This window comes from Thalia democratica, chromosome 4 (assembly GCF_965202585.1).
Source record: "Thalia democratica chromosome 4, ktThaDemo2.hap1.1, whole genome shotgun sequence".
Taxonomy (NCBI): Eukaryota; Metazoa; Chordata; class Thaliacea; order Salpida; family Salpidae; genus Thalia; species Thalia democratica.
This window is the reverse complement of record NC_139168.1, coordinates 72028751-72046281: the sequence shown is the minus strand read 5'-3', so window position 1 is coordinate 72046281 and position 17531 is coordinate 72028751.

The window sequence follows — 17531 nt, the reverse complement described above, 5'->3', positions numbered from 1 at the left end:
ATATCACAAAATTATATTTCAATATATCATACAGCAGCTGAAAGTTATCAAGATTATTTATCGGTTAAACAGATGAAGTTTGTACAACCTAATGGATGCTTAAAATGTTTAACAATAACTTGATTTTTTTTTCATACCTTACGATATCGAAAGTAAAACATAATAAGAAATTTACAATACATAATGATTAAAGCAAATTAATTAAATTATTAAATGACGGATCAATGCAATATTCCTCACGAACGTTTTATCTTATAAGTATAAAGTACGACAATAAAATAATTACAATTTAATACAAAGTCTGAAGTTTAAACAGCAAGCAGTTGCATCATCAACTCTATTGTAAAAGTTTTTAACATTAAATATTAGTTTTATTTTTATTTAACAAACATTCTATACTTGAACTACTATTATTATTTCAAAAAAATGTAAAGAGAATAGCTCTTCTAAATTATTGAAATTGAGGTTAGTTTATTGTTAAAAAACTTAAATAAATGCACTAAGACCAAAAAATTTAAAATAATAAATGTGAGATTCGTAATGTCTAATTACTTTTTTTCACGGTCGGTTAGTGGTAGGTAAAATGTGTTTAACACAATTAAATTGTATCTCATTCGATCTATTTGTGAATATTTTGCTTAAGTTTATTCTATGTTATATTTAAATAGTACATTTTTAAATGCTTGAATAATCTAAACGTTTTCAAATAAAATATAAGAAGAAATAAGTTACTAGAAAAATATCAATATAATTTATTTAAGCAACTATTAACAATTTATTTGTGGGTTAAATAATATGTAACACAAACTTATACTATATATTGCAATATATAACATTTAAGATATTTTTTAAAAATGCTTAAAAATGGGATTTAAATTTTTACAGCCTAGTTGCTGCTATGAAATATATTACAAGGTATTAGAAATAAAAGCTTAAACATTCTTTAGAATTTACTTTAGTTGTGACACTTTTGATTTGTTAAAATGAACAAAAAAAAAATTTTTACTTTTTGACGATTTGGAATAGAAAATATTAAAATTCATGTTAAAGATCCTAAAACCTTAAATAAGAAAGTAAGTTTTTTAAGATCTTAGTGACGTTAAATATGTATTTTTATAGTGTGATTAGGTATATTAAAAATGAAAAATTCAGGAGTAAACGTAGACATATGTTATTATTTTTTGACTGCATATATCTATTTAATAAATTGTATCATTTATATTTAAATTAACTAAAAACCTATAATTTAAGATACAAAATTTTTAAATTTACGATATATTTGATAACACATTAAATTATTAAGTGTTATGTTTTTAAAAGAAATCATATAATTTCCACAGAATAAAGAAAACTGATCTTTTATTATAAAGAAGTTTATATTAAATATGACTATTAGATGTAATAGTATAAAATTAAACACAATGAATTATCAATAAAGTATAAATTAGGATATTGCGAAGTTTTGTAAGGATTTTTAATTATTAGTTTGAAATCCTTAACATTTTTACTCTATTTCAAAATTATAAAATGTATACAAATATAACAAGAGTACAAAAATTAAGTTTTTGCAAACATAAAATTTTTTTTAAACCAATTTTTTATTTAGAACAAACCTTTTTCGGCCAGTATACATCTACTAGTAAAAATAATCTTTTCGTATTAGAAAAAAATATCTAATATCAATGAAAAAGACTTCTTCAGTTTATAAGTTATGTAAGGTATTTGTTTAAAAAAATATAGAGTTCAACTTAAAATCTATTAAATAATTAACTCAAATTTTTAATGTACATTAATCCAAAGGTAGTTTAAGAAATATAACACATCTTAGTTGTAGATTTTTTATGCATATAAGTAGGATTTCAATAATTAAGACGTAAATTACTATAGTTGACTTCAAACCTTTTTTTTTTTTTTTACTTAGTTGTTTATTAAAATATAAACGTGAAAATAAACTAATTACAAAAATATTGTTACTAAAATATTTTTAGCAGCTATTCAGCTGTAGAAACGTAGTTAGACAAGTAATTTAATCATAACAACAGCTTTGATTAATTATAATATAAAATAATTTGAAGTTTGTGTTATTTAAATTAAACTTAACTTAACTCTAAGTATAGCAACTAAACTAACAAAAATAGTGAACAAAATTTCAAGAATATTGCCTTACATAGTTCACTTAGAAGTTTCTAATTGATTTCAAATAAAACTCTCGATAAAAAAATGTTAAAGAAAATGAAAAACTATTATTTTTGTTGTTCCATATTTATGTGCTAGTTTTCTAGATATATTGAAAATAAATAGGCTAAAGTTTAGTTATACAGCTAGTTGAACGACATAACAGACGCTTAAAACATTTGGTCTAAGACCTGTTGCACGAAGAACATTTGGTTATTGAGTTGCACACCCCTTGGATATATTTTAACGTTTAAACAGGACATATAAAATATTTAACTAAACTTGAAATTATTTGAAATTAAGTTTTATTTGCAGCTATTTGGCTGTATAAACTACAACCTTGATCAATAGAAAAACTTTTTATTTGCTTTGTTTTCTTTGTTTATATATACTACATTTGCTTTAAAACCGGACTCGCTTGCTAAAAGTAAAGTCTGTTTTGATTAAAGATGTATTGTTTGCAAAAGTAAAAGTTTGTGTGTATTCATATTATCTAACTTAACTTATAAGTACTTATTCTTCATCTGCAATAAAGACATTCTTTCCTCTCGCTCTCAAGAATGTTACCAGCTCATGTGCACAGGATGTAATGATAATATGAAGGTCTATTAATAATTATTGAGACACACAGAGCATTAGTTACCTTTTAAAGTTTTAGAACTTTTATGTCTTTGCTTTTAGCTGCTAGCTTTTCTTTCAATTCAGAACAAGAAACTAAACAATTCTTTTTAACTTTTTTATCTATAGATTTAGTTAGTATCAAAGGCTTAGTTTAATCAAATTAAAAAAAAAAACAGTCGTGCAAATGTGATAACTTTTGCAAAATATGGCAACAGTAAAAAATTGATGCCATGCAAACAGAAAGTTTTCTGCAAGGTGCAGTCATAACTTGTGGGAAATTGACACATGTGTAAAACTGACACTATGCAAAAATAACTTTTCGTAGAAAAGTGTGCTTGTAAAAAAGACGTGCTAATGTAGAAAAGACGTGCTAAACTGTTTGGCTGGAATTTAATTTAATTAGAAAGTGATTGGGTGGAAATTGATCGAGGTAGAAATTGAACGGGTGGGGATAGACTCGGGTAGGTGTTAATCGGATGGCATTTAAATCTTGTGGTAATCGATCGAGTTAAGTTTGATTCGGGTGGGACTTGTTGGCGAGTTGGAGTTGAGCGGTTCACATGTTTTAATTAATTTACTATAAAGTTTTAGCTTATAAAATGTAATTGACGCAAATTTGTCATTCCTTTCATTGTATAATTACTCAGAACTATATTTACTTTTTCCAATATTTATTGTTGCAATTTGTACAGCCTGCTTGCTGCTAAAACCTATTATTAAGATAAAACATAAAAAAATCTTAAAAATGACTAAATATTGTAAAAAGATTAGATACAATTTTATAAAATAAAATTAACCAGTATAAACTTTAAATAAGTTTACTAGTGGAGATTGTATAGCCTGCTGACTGCTAAAGCGGATGATGAAATATTTGAAACATTTTAACTAAACTTATTAATTTTCTTTAAGTTATACATTTTTGAATTAACTATATGTAAAATTATATTCATATGTTTTTAACACGTGTTATATTTAAAAAGTTTAAGTTAATTATATGTTGTTCAAGCGTATAAAACTTACTTTTTGATCAATAAGTTATTAAAATAGTCATAAAATATTGATAGATTAGATATATTTTAATAAATAATACAGGTAGATTAAATGATGATATAAACTTTATATTAACTTTTTTCAGCTAATAATTGATTTAAATCCGAAGTATGATATTTTGTTGAGTATAAGAAATTTTTTTTTACTTATTTTTCGTTTAACTAATCTAGTGCACAGTGTGGTTTAATTAAATACAACACAAGTTTATATTTCATTGTATTACATAATTACTCGAAAATGTTAACATATTTGTATATTCTAGTGATTGTAGTTTGTACAGCTTAATTGCTGCTAAAATGTTTATATGAAATTTGAAAGTCTAATCTGTTAAATGTCATTGTTTTAAAATAAAATAAATTGTTAATATATGATTTGTTTTTATCATAAGCTATAAACTATGTTAATAATTTAGAAAATATTTCTTGGTTGTCTAAAACTATCAATTTCTACTCTTAAGCTCTTTAGGAAAATGCTCTAAAAGTTTTAATTTTTAGGTTTTATAACACTTTTAAAACCATTAAAAATTAATATTGTTCATATTTCTAGTTAGTTGGTTTAGTAAATACTATGTAGTTTAGTTTTTTTGTTATGATGTTTATAGTACTTCAGGTTAACAATAAGCTTCATGTAATTAATGAGAATTAACAATGTATTATGAGTTTTACTACTTCGTCCATATTTTCAAGTAATAGTACCTTAGTTGTAGTGAGTGAAGTAAAAACAAAACAAGTTCTCTTTATGTTAATAGTTATAAATTCTATAAATCTTAACTCCATTTAATTTTTGAACAGTCTGAAGTTTTTATAGCTTGATGGCTAATAATAATAGTTTAAAGCAGTTAGTCTAACTAAACTAAAAACTTAAAAAATGTCAACAGTAGGTTAAATTTAAACTTACATAAGTTTAGCTGTTTTTATTTAGATACTTTCAAAACTTATTAAACACTAATCTAGCTCAACTTTATTAGATTTATATTTACCATCTTTTTTTTTTTAAATTATAGTTTCAATTGGGATAGCTTAGAGAATTATTTAGCTTAAAATACTTAATTTATATTAACTATGATGTTAATATTGAATAATAAACTATTAGGCACCAGTTATATACTTTAAAAATTTATACTATGTAATCAGCTTTGTGTTGAATAAAAAACATAAATCTATGGTTTTTTATAAAACTTGAGTATTATCAATAATATTTTCATTTTTTATACGTATTTAAATCTGTACTACCTAAACGCAAATAAGAATTAAATATGATTTAGAAAAATAACTCTTTTAACTTTCAAAATGACACTAAAATTTAGCTTTTATTTTACAATACTTGTAATTCTTGCAAACATGCTATTTCTAGTTACAAAACTTTAAAAAATATCAAGATTTAAATATTATAGCTATATATTGGCTACAACCAGTCCTTTGATCGCAGTTAGACTAATTCAGCTTTAATGAATATTAAGTTTAAATAAAAGTATTAAACAAACAACCATAAAAATAAAATCGTTGGTAGCAAATATAAGTTAGCAAAACAAAATAATTATGTATGTTTTTTGTTTTGTAACAGTATATCATTAGTAAAGAAGAATAGTTTTTTTAATCAGAGATGTTTACTGGAATTTATATTAAATATTAAAACTTTCAGATATTATAACTTTCTCTTTTTGAACCGTATTTTCATAAGGTTTTACACAATAGTCATCTGAATTAATTAAAATAAGTTGTTTAGAGTTTAATAATAATATCTGTTACCAGGTATTCTGATGGATCGAATAAAGTTTTTACAGCGTAATGGCTTGTATTAAAAAAATACTTTTATAGATCAAAATAAAATTTTTTTTGAAGTCAAACGATTATTATCAGTTTATAAACTATATCTAACAATAAGTTATAATAAGTTTCTTCGCTAACTCTTTTCAAAAGCTAAACATAACAACAATGTAAATATTTTTTATTAGATTTTATTGTTTCAAAGAAAATACATAATGTTTCGTAATGGTAGTGTTCTTAAATGTATTGTTCCGTAAGCTTATCAATTTATTAAGGTTTGTGTTTTGTAAAAAAAATCCTTATTGGTTATATGCTTTTAAGATCTTTTTTAATAGTTAATTTCATAGATGTTAACAAATAATTTAAAAGTATCAGTAATATACCAATGTAAAGAATGCAGTTAGATACAACACTGTATTAAAACTGCAATTTTTTTTAAATATTTTATAAAATAAAGATAACAAACTCACTTTAAATTTTTTATTTAAAATTTAAAGTTACATTAATTTTTATATATTCGTTTCTGTAAAAATGGGTGCAGCCTAATGGCTGTTAATAAAATTAAACAAATTTGAACTGTAAATTTTCAGTTATCACTGATTTTTTAATTTAAACTCATATAATTCTCAAAAGCGTAAGCTTTTCTAAATATGTAAAAATTATATTAAAGTTAGTTTAAATACTAACTTAATTAAAAAAAAGGCTTTAAAGTCTAGAAAAACTTAAATTTTCTGCATTTATTACATGCAAGTTTGATTTCGTTTCGAAACAAACATGTACGAGACCTTTTTTTATATTTTAAGTTATACTAAGTATATGTTTCCAAGAGTCTGAATAAAATGGTATAACAAGTAACTTATTAGACATACTACAACTATTTAGTTATCTCAAGTTGACACTAAAATATTTAGTAGGTTTTGCCATATGATAAATTAGTTTGGAACTTTAGCACTTTATTATTTTTTTTTTTTACGATCTTTTACAGTGTAGTAATAGAAAAAAATATAACACAAATGTATAGAACATTTTGAGATTTTTTTTATATTCAAAACGATTTTAACTTTGTTTTAATTTTTGAATGAAGTCTGAGAAGTCATAAGGCTTCTGATAGAGATTAATAGGCTTTTATTAAAACTTTAAAACTTATGCAAAAAGCATGTACATTGTAAATTTAAGCTATTTCTTTTTTATTGTTCTAAATTATCTTTTAAAGTGTTTTGAGTGAATTAATTTCTTCACCACTTTAATGAATTAATTATTATGTTCAATGAAAAAGCTTTCACTAAAATATTTAAACTTCTAATAAGTTTCCTCAAAAATTGATACTTAAGCTCTAACAGCTTGATAGCTAGCGTAATGTTTATTAATTTTTGAACTAATTGTTGATCATTCACTGATTTAAATATTTGCTCTGAGTATATTATACATTTTAATTAACGTATATAATGTATTTTTTAGTGCATTTTTTCTATTCAGAATACTTTTTAACAATTTAGAACACCATTTAAAGCTTTTTTTGCAGTTTACTGTAAACCAGTGCTTCTGAAATGGGGTTCCGCGACGCCTCTCAGGGGTTCCGCGAAGCCTTTCGAAATTTAAAAAAAAAATCTGAAAGAAAAAAAAACATAGATCATTAAACTTCAAAAAAAAAATGGAACACATAAAATGGAAAACATGTATAATTATAACATTCATTGATCTGCTTAGTGTGTATCTAGCGGTAGGACTTTCAATGGGTATTCATTATTATTAGGTGCCATAAGTGCGCAAATTTTTGGAAATTTTTTGATTTTCTATTTTTAGTGAAGTCATGAAAATATTGGTATTATCACTAAAGCAAACAATGTAGAAGAATTCAAAACAAGTTCTAAATGTTCACACAATAAAACTAAATGAAAAACCTTTATCAAAAACTTATTTCTGGTATATTATAATGTTTCATATGCTGTAAAAATGTTTAAAAAGATGTCTATTAGCTTGATTTAAAATTTAGTATATATAAAAGCTAATTTTTTACTTAAAAAATGCTACTATAATTTAAAAAAATCTAAATTGAGCTATTTAAAATTGAGTTTCAAAGGGAAGGAGCTTTTAGATTTTTGGACATGAGCAATTTTAGAGTACCCCGTCTTAGCAAAGCGTGCAGTAAAATTTATTTTACCATTCACCACCACTTATCTTTGCGAGTTCAGTTTTTCGCATGTAACAAACATTAAAACGAAGCAAAGGAACTGTATGCTGACTCCAACCTTATCTGCCTGTCTCAGTCTATCCAAAATCCAGCCGCGCATTGACATGCTTGTTGCTAAGAGACAAGTTCAAGTTTTGCACAAAATGTTTTTTATTTATTTTTCGTTAGGCATCTTACCCGTTTATTACAGTAATATGTGAATTCGATTAGGTTCATGTTCATTTCGTTATTGTTTGTAGCTCTCATTTTGTTTTTATTATGCAAGGAAAAATTTTTATGACGTTGCGATTAATCATGTTTGTCATCGTTTATTTATTTTAAAATCATAAAATACCTACTGCCTCTGGCACACTTTGAGTTTGACTCGACTTAATACTGTTACTATTGGTATGATTTCTAACAATGATATAGTTAAGCTAAAAAAATCGTTTTTCACTGAAATTCTTTTGTTTTTTGCTGGAATTATTTTTGTAAATATTTTATGTAAAATTAAATTAGGGGCTACGCAGAAAAATTGAACTTTGGAAAAGGGTTCCGCCACTAGAAAAAGATTCAGAAGTACTGCTGTAAACTAAGGCTTTTAGTCAACAGTAAACTATTATTTATAATTAATATATTAATGATTAACTGTTATTAGTTACATAAAGACAGTCCTTATTCTTAAGTTTATTAAAACATAACCTTATTGTTCTTGTGAACTGAAAACATACTAACGATTCAAATGCAAAGTTTAAACTTTATCAAAAACTTTAAAAACTTTAAAAGATACAGCTTTAAAACTAAAATAGCAAACTAGTAGTTTAAAAAATTTCATTAAAGAAAAATCAACAAAAATCGATAGTTAAAGTATTTTTTACATAGAAAATTTGTTAAACTGTATTTATCACAAAAAAACCTTAGTTAATTCAGCTTGTTGAATACTCGTTTACAAAACAAAAAATTAAAGATAAATTTGTTTTTTCTAAGTAAATTACATTTTTATTCTCAAAGAATTTTTAAATGCTGTTCTCTTAGCAAAAATCTGCGTTCGTGTTTTTTCTTAGCTCAGCTAAAATCTAAGAAAAATATTACGGTACAAATTAAAACATGAGGAACTTACTTTAATTATTAGTAACTACTATTGCTTATTTTCGCTTACTTTATCAAACTTTGGTTTTTTTATTGGATGTTTTTAGAAGATTAATATAGTTATTTTATTATTTGTGGCTTACAAAAACAATTTTCTATAAAATGTGCAGGTTAGCAGCTTTTAGAAAAACTAGACTGTGACGTTTATAAGGCTACCAACCTTTCTAACACATGAAATAAAGCACTTATATCGAAAAAATAAAACTTAAAAAAATAACAATTGAAGGAACAACTTCATATTTTAAACAGTGATCTATCAAAATATATTAAGTTAAAACAATTTGCAAAAGTAAAATAATTCCTTCTGCAAAATGGTTTATACAGAAAAGTGATATACAGCTAAGATTATTTAGTAGACTATGACAGTTAACAATTTATCATAAAACCGTAACAACCTAAGAATTTATGGTTTACTAATAAAAGTGATATGATGACATAATATTATAAAAAACACAAACTTGTGTGACTCTTTTTTTATATAATACAATAGATTCACAAACAACTACAATTATAGGTTTGACTTGAGTTTGTATAGCCTAATTGCTGCTTAAAAAATTGCATAAAAATAAATATATATATTGTATAATATTATAATGTAAAAGTCTATATTATGTAAAAAATCATAACCTGCTACCAGTAACTATTTATTTTTTTAAATTTTTATACAGATTCTGATCTGTAATTTGTAATAAATTTTTGAATTTATTAAATTTATAGGAAAAATGTTTGAACAACTCACAAAAATATAAAAATTAAAATTCAAACATAAAAACGTAATAAACTGCAGTAATTTTTAATGATTTCTATCATAATAAAATACATGAAAATAAAACCTATCATTAAAGACTTAAAGTAGACAGTTAACTTACTTAATAGAAATAAAAACCACATTTAAAACCACTAATAAACAAAATCTTAAATTTATTTTTTGAATTATCTGAATTTCTGCGAAAAACAACCTCATGGGAGAAAAAAGTTGCTCAGCAGGGTTGCTATTTATAATTTTTGTTTTAACTTGTGTGATATTTAAATGATTGAAATTTAGCAACTATGTCTTTAGGACATTTTAACTGTAATGTATGCTGCAATTTGACACATATACTATAATGCGCTAATAATAACTTTTATTAACGTAGCAAACATAAATCACACAAACTTTACTAAAACATCTTTAGTTTTTGGATAAAGATAATTAACATTATGAGTACTGTGATGAAATATAATGGAACAAAATAAAATTGCAGATTGTCAAATGGACTTTAATTGTCAGAATCTAAATATTCAAATCTAAGTTAAGATAAGTTATTTAATAAAAGAACTAATGTGTGGTATAGTTTGTAATATAAAGTGTAATAAATAAATATCACACAAATTAGTACTTCTTTTATCGCTATAAGTAATATAACTAAATTTAAATTTAGTCTTTCACAGCCGCCTAAGTTTTTACAGCTAAATAGCTGTTAATTAAATATGCACAAAACGTGTTTTTTATTTAATGATTTACACTTAAGATACATATGTAGTTTAGTTGTAAACTTATCAAACATATTTTTAATTTACTTGTTCCTATAAGTTCTAGTCTATTTTGAATTTTTCTAAATGTTCTTTATTTTTCTAAGTTTATAAATCTTAAACTTTGCTACTAATTTTAAAAGTTGTACATAATAGTTTGAGAAGAATTTTTTTCAAACAAAGAGCTTTGTTGGCAAGCTTTAGAGGTAAGCCAACAAACAAAATTTTTTGTGGCCATTAAACTAAAAATAGAAAAATTTAGTCAAAATACATTTTCAATTTTTCTGTAACTCTGCTACATTCAAACTAGTTTAAATTTATTGATGACATATATGATAAAATTTATATTTGTTAATTTAGAATATATCAAAATGTTAAATCATAGTTCAGAGTTAGTAAATTTTTTATAGAGATATATATGCAGCTGTATGACTGTTAAACTATCTTCCCGTAGTTTACTACAAGTTTTCCTTATTATTATAATTTATATGTTTTTTTATGAGACCATGGTGACAAAAATAATATTTTTACGTTATTTAACCATTTTAATAAATTTCAAAATTTTTATCTATAAAAATTCAGTCTCATTAATTAAAATAATTATATTAGTTTTGTTAAACTGTAGTAGTTTTACTTAAAAGTATCAAGTTTAAAAATAATTTAAAGTTTTGTTCAATGTACTTTTATTTAAGTAAAGCAAATTTTTTATTAAAAAAATGAAAATTTTTAACTGTAGATTTAGTATGTAATTGAAACACATTTTCTTTTAAAACATATTATTTTTTTTTATTATAACTTTGTTTTTGTTAAAGGAAAATAGTAACAATTTGAGAACAACGAAAATATCGTGAGCTCTAATTATTATTTGCTAAATAGTTTTAATACACTAAAATGGTTACTATACAGAGTATTAGTATAGTAAATGTTAATCTTCAACAAAAATCAAAAGTTAAAGATTCTCAATGGTTTTCTTTATATATTGAATATTGTATATAATTTAAAAAATCTATTAATAAGCTTTGAAAACATTTGTTAAAAGATATTTTGATTCAAGTCATTATAGTTTTACGAAGTCATTTAGTTAAATTAGTTAAACATGGAGCAAATTGTTTAAATCAAAAAGAGATCATCTATTAGAAAGCAAAGTGATGTAACAATACAGTACCCACACAGTGACATCATTATTATAATGCAAATTACAAATTAAAATCTACCGGGTTTCCGTCTTTTAATTTTTACAGCCAAGAAAAGCTAGAACTTGTACAATCTTATAAACTGTAAATTTTTTTTTGTATTTGCATAATATTTAGAGACATAAACTTTATTGCAAAGCATGTGTATTAAAACCATTATTTTTAGCTTAATTTATTCACAAAGTTAGGTTTCACAGAACAGTTTCAATACAATTTTAAAAACTAGAAAAGGTAAAGATAAAGATCAAACAGTCGGATTTACCAAGAAGTAAAGTACTTATGCTAAACAGTTTTTTAAACATTTAATATTTCCAAACGGTTATAAAATGGACACAGTTTCAAAGTAGCTTTCTTCATGCAGCAAACTGCTAAGTTTATGCTTTAAAAAACTCTAATTTGTAAAATTTAAAAATCCTACTAAGCTAGTAAAAATGTTATACTTTAAAAAAAAGGCAAGAAAATTATTACAGACATCAGGATACACTTTAAATAATTGTCCAAAGACATAAAACTAAACTTTCATTTCAAAAAAAAAAAGAAAACTTGTCGTCTAGAAAGTTTTATGCTTATAAAGTAGTATATAAATATTATAACTTGGTTTCCTTCTACTAAAAGCCAATTAATATACAATATATATACAATAAACTTTATAAACATATTATAAATATAAATTTAGTTTATTTATAATAATCTATAAATATGTAGCGTGAATCAGACTGTTAACAAAAATATTAAGTTGCTCTCAGACCGATAAACGACAAGTGTGAGTTATATAAAAATAACACTTATAAAAAATTTTACGTAGAAGTCTTTTTAAAAGTTTATTTAGTTTAACAGCTAGTGTTTTACAGAAAATCTTAAAGTTTTAAATTTCATAAAACGATGTGTACAATAACAGAAAAAGTAAAATAACTTTACAATCGGCTTAGTTACGTAAAATAAAATATAAAATTTGTTTTCTTATCATCGTGTTAAAAATTAAGTTACGACAATAAGCATTAAAAGTACTCGGAATTGGTAGATTCAGTATATACAACAATTTGGTTCAAAGCTAATAATTTGGGAACTCGAGCAAAATTGCACGAAGACTAAGTCTATGTTTTAGTAACTATGTTTAGAATTGTTTTGAGATTTTTTTTTCAACATCCACAATTACTAAACGGTAGATTTTTATATTCTTAGTTACTGTATTTAAAAATCTTGTGGGATAGAGATAAAAATCACAAACTTATACTTCGATATATTACGATAAACTTAAACACTTCACTGCTTACTTAGATCGAAATAGGTTCAAATTTTGTACAGCCTGATGGCTGCTTAAACACATTCTATGCTATTTTTGTTCATTATTGGCTTCATACTTTAAATAAAAAAAATAATTTTTGTTTCATAATACAAAAATTTTGGAAGAAAAACTATGAGGAACAGTTTTAAATTATAAATTTATAGCAATTTCTTATATGCTCTTGTCTGATGATTATTTAAAAATTTAATGAGATAAAGATATAAATAAGACGTTAAAACGTATTCGTTGTGTTAAACTTGATTACCGAAAGATTAACCGTTTTTTTAGTTTCAGGATCAAACTTTTTGAACGTATTTTATCATAAAAAACTAATATAACAAATTAGTACTTCATTATACTATACAAATTTTAAAAATAACTATCGCTTTTTTTGCTAAGGAAGTTTGTACATTCAGTATCTGCTAAAAAAGTTAAAAATGTTTTCATTAAATCTTATAATGGTAGTTAACAGCTTAGAAGATTAAAATCTTAATTTGATAATTCTTTTTTATTATATAAGTAATGAAAATATTGAATAATTTGCAAATATAAAATGAAATTGTAAAATTAAATTTTATAAGTTTTTTTAATTAATGGGTTTTTTGTTTAAACTTAAAAGAAAAACATTGTTTTCAATTGTAAACGTTTATTAAATTTTGTGTAATAAATAAAGCGTTTCAAAAACATTAATTTACAAAATATAATAAAAATAACAATAACTAGAGAGTAGATAAAAAGATATAAACATTGTACATACTTCATTAATGTTAAAACTAAAAAATATAAGCAACGGACAAACTTAATAAAAACGATATGTGCTTAAATTATTGTATAAATTAAAGTAGAAAAATATGAAATAAGTACATAACATTGTCAAAATATAATTATATTTTGTATTTTTTGTTTGTTCTGTAACAAATGTTAAAAGTTAAACTATTGCAGTATAAAATGAATTAATCAGTTTTGTTTTACACATCATAAGAGATTTTAAAAAATACTTAGTCCATTAAAAAACTTATAACGTTTTAAGCTAAAAGCGCTTGAAATTTATATAAACACAATATTTAACAATTAAAGATTCATAATTTAAAACTTTAAAGAAATTCAAAGCATAAGTTTTCATAGCTGTATTACTTAAAAAAAAAAGATAGTTGTTTAATGCGTTTTTGCCAATTAATTTTAATTAGAAACTTTTTAAATATTTAAGGACTTTGTTGTTATTATGAAATCTTTTTATTTATAAAAATTATTAATTTAAACAGTTTTAGTTTTCTAAAAAATTGGACGAGTAAAAATCCAACCGATCAAAATCCAATCGGTGAAATTCGAGAATCGCATACCGAACGAGGGTAAGGGTTAGGGGTAACAGTGATACGGAAAAATAAATAAGAAAAAAAAATTCATAAAATATTTAAAATTATATACCAAAATTGTTTTTGTGTAAAACTTTATTTCGGTTTTTCCCTGCCCTCAATTAAATTTAAGAACAGATCTACGGAGTCTATAAAATATTACCACACAGCAATAAAAAAAGCATGTGAAATTGTGTGATTTTTTTTATTGTGTGTTAATTTTTTATAGACTCCGAATATCTGTTCTTTAATTTATTTTAGAGCAGTAAAACGCGGTTAGTCGGAATAAAGTTTTAACACAAAAACATATCTGGAATATATTCCAATAAACTTAGCTAATCAGGATCTCCAGGATTGAACGCATTTTATCGTTACATCTTATAAAATAAATTAGTAATTAAAGAAAATGTAAAACAATGTGTAGATTTTTAACGCGGGTGGATTTTGATAGTATATCCTAAAAATTAGATAAAACTAAAATTAAATATAAAAAATATCAAAGTTTTAAAACAAATATTCATAAAAGAGTATAGTAATGTAAAATAACTGTATCCAACAAAAAGTTTTCTCCATTAAAATTTAAAATTTCACGTAGAAAAACAATCAATGCTTCATTTGACGTCGATAGTTTAAACAGCCTAATGGCTGCGAATTCAACTTGCTTTCAAAAAAAAAAGCATATTTTATATATTTCCTTTCAAAATTCATTAATTAATACTCTCAAAATTTAAAAAAGTTTGAATGCAATTGAATTTCAAAGTTTTAGCTATTATTTTATATTAGTTATTAATTAAACTATCAAATATTTAAAATCGAAAATTTATTATATAGAATTTGAACACGCATTCATTGACACAAAAAAAAATATTCTGAATAGATTACTAAACAAATTGTGACAATAGTTAAATATAAATTAACCTCATTGTTTCAAAAATTGTTTAGTTATTTTACTGCTCAAACTATTTTGAAATTACAATTTAAAGTCTAACTATTTGTTGCTTTTTAACAATTTTTTTAAAAACTACTTGAAGTTCTTCATAGTTTTGTATGCAGAAAGTTACAGCAGAAAAGTATCTGAAATAGCTATTTAGAGAAACCTTTTCACCATCTTTCTTTTAAATCATTTTTATCAACGAATACGATATGTTATTTAAAATAAAAAAACTTAACTTCTTTTTTTATTGAAAATTGTCATAAAAAATGATAAATATTATAACATCGCTTGTAAAAACTTAATAAAATAGTTTTTAACTTATATATAAGATTTTTGTAATTTCGTATATCGCTTTCTTGAATTGTGTCCTAAAAGATAAAAAAAATCATATTTCAGCGATGGGTGTTTTAAGATACTTAGTTCATAAAAATACTATTTACTGTCGTTTAATAAAGTCGAATATAATAAATTATTGTTTATTGAAGCATTACAAAATGTGCTCAAAAAGTTTGGTCTAAGGATCTGGTGTACAATAAAAACCTTTTAGCTTTAGCTAAATTTTAATAAAACTTAAGCTCAATATACTTATGTATTATAATCGTTATAACTTTGAATAAAGATACAAATTAGTTTTATAAGATGTGTTTTATCAGCCAGCTCGGTGTAGAAACTCTAATTTAAAGTGAAAATATAGTAGGTAATACTGTTTAGTATTTATATAATAATATGAAGTGTAATTTTGTGTCAATTTTAACAACACCTTAAAATAAGGTAATTAAACAAACGCTATGTACTAAGAAGTAGTCAAAACAGTGAATAATTACAGTAGAACAGTTATAAAAGTAGCACTGTTAGCAACAAAGTTTAAAAAATAATAATTATAATATTATATAATTATATAATTATATGTTTATCCAAAGCTTTTAACCTTTTTTTGATAAAAAATAAAGTAAAAAACATGTAAAACTTACATTACCTATTTTTAATTCTGTTTTTCGAAATTTTAATCAGTAAACTAAGTTTTGCTTAATGAGATCATCAGTACTAATATAAAAATCTAGAAAGAAATGTTTGACAGTTGTGGCAAATAGTATGTAAACAAAACTAAAGACTAAACAAAAACAAAATCAAACTATTATTTTGAGGTTAAATGTATGGTAAAGTTTAAATTTTGATTAAGTGTCTACTTAGTAATTTTTATTCAAAAATGTGTAGTATAAAAGTCTAAAGCAATAAATACCTAGATGTAGGATTTTTTTTCATCTGTCAAGCTTTGAAAACAAAAACATTTTTTTATTGAAATAGTTGTTGTTAGTAGTATAAGAATTGTAAGTTACAATATGTTCTAAAGGGGTTAATTTTAATAACAACGTTGCTATCAAAAAATTCAAAATTAATATTTGCTAATAATAACTATAAAAATTTGATATTTTTTTAAATTGGTTTTTTATAACCTTTGATTTTGCTGAATAAAGTAGTTGCATAAAAACTTTTAAGATCATACATAGAACCAACATTACGAACAACTTAAAAGTTAAGATTTAATTTTTTTTAAAAAAGGGGACATTAATAGAAGAATTTGTATCGTTTATTTAGGTTGTCCCTTATGTTAGCTTTTGCAATCCTGATTTTTTTACTATACAAGTACTACAAATATTGTGCAGGCTTTTAGTTTTACCTATGTGAAAAACTGTTTTATAGTCTATGTTGAAGTTAGTATTATCATTGTTAAGTTTCAAGAAATATTTCGATGTTTCTGTACCGCTTTCTATGAAATTTTCAAAATCACTGATGTAGTTGTAGTATATTAATCACTATCGTTTTATGTTGAATTAAAACTCAATTTTCATTGATTCTTGTTCGATCCTCGCTGTATATACTGTAAACTGTAAAACTGTAAATACTTTTTAGTAAGTGCAGTCTTTTTTTTGCATTTATTTTAAAAATACTTTTCACATTTTAGTTTAATAATTTTGATATAGTTAGCTTTTTTTCTACTTGTTTATTAAAAATAGTTTTAATACTATGCCACATCTACTCAACTTGACTGCATGTTATCCATGAATAAACAATGGTTATAATTTTGTTTTAAAAGTTAAAATTAAAAGATCAAACATATTTGGGTTAATAAAAGTTTTAAATTTATCAGTTTTATATTATACTATTTGCTTTAATATTTTTTAGCAGCTATAAAGCTGTACAAAATTTCTTAAACAAAAAAACAGGAATATAGAAACAACTTTGTGTTTAAATAAGTCTTAGTGATTTATAAATTTGTGTTGCTTAGATCATTATTTATAAATCTTTAATATAGTAAGCAGAAA